The sequence below is a fragment of the Limulus polyphemus genome, unplaced genomic scaffold (genome assembly GCF_000517525.1).
Source record: "Limulus polyphemus unplaced genomic scaffold, Limulus_polyphemus-2.1.2 Scaffold474, whole genome shotgun sequence".
Lineage (NCBI taxonomy): Eukaryota > Metazoa > Arthropoda > Merostomata > Xiphosura > Limulidae > Limulus > Limulus polyphemus.
In genome coordinates this window covers 542,252-543,032 of record NW_013666084.1, presented here as the reverse complement: position 1 = coordinate 543,032, position 781 = coordinate 542,252, and positions in this window count along the sequence as shown.

The window sequence follows — 781 nt, the reverse complement described above, 5'->3', positions numbered from 1 at the left end:
TCCTGCTTATGGATGACAATGTGGATCCACACTGTGCAAGGGCAGTGACTGCCTTCCTGGAAGCTGAAGGAATTCCCAGGATGGAGTGGCCTACTAGGTCTCCTGACCTCAACCCAATGTAGCACATCTGGGAGCAGCTACAGACAATGCTACAAGCTCGTAAAGCCCACCAAGAACGTTCCTAGACCTGGAATCTGCTCTTATTGAAGAATGGCCTAAGATTCTGCAACAACAATTGGCTAATCTGATCATGAGCATGCACAGACGTTGTGCAGCAGTCATTAATGCTCGAGATGATCACACTGACTACTGAAATCATGTTGACTATGAAGTGGAAATTTCTTTCAATGAGTGCTGATTTTGAAAATTTTCTTGTTAACACTGAACCACAGGGTGCATCAATTCCTCAGGCTCTGTTATTTAAGTTACAGAATTTAATAAAGTGTAAAAATGACTGATCGAGGTGTTTTTCTTCTTAAATTTACAATCTATACATACCATTGTTGTATATGCTTGACATATACTCAAAATAAAACATGATCCCTAGCAAATGTTGATTACTGTACATTCAAAATTTTATTGAACTACTATGTTATGAACGTATGTCATTAAGTTTTGGTTTCACATTGTAGATTATAATACAAATTTTAGTAGTATACATTAGTTCATTTCGTAATTTAAAAGAAATATTAAAAGAAATTTCTCAAATATCGATTTTTGTGTGTCACATGGTCTGTTGAATTCAGCTTTAGATGGTTGTGATGTCCAAATACAAAGGCTA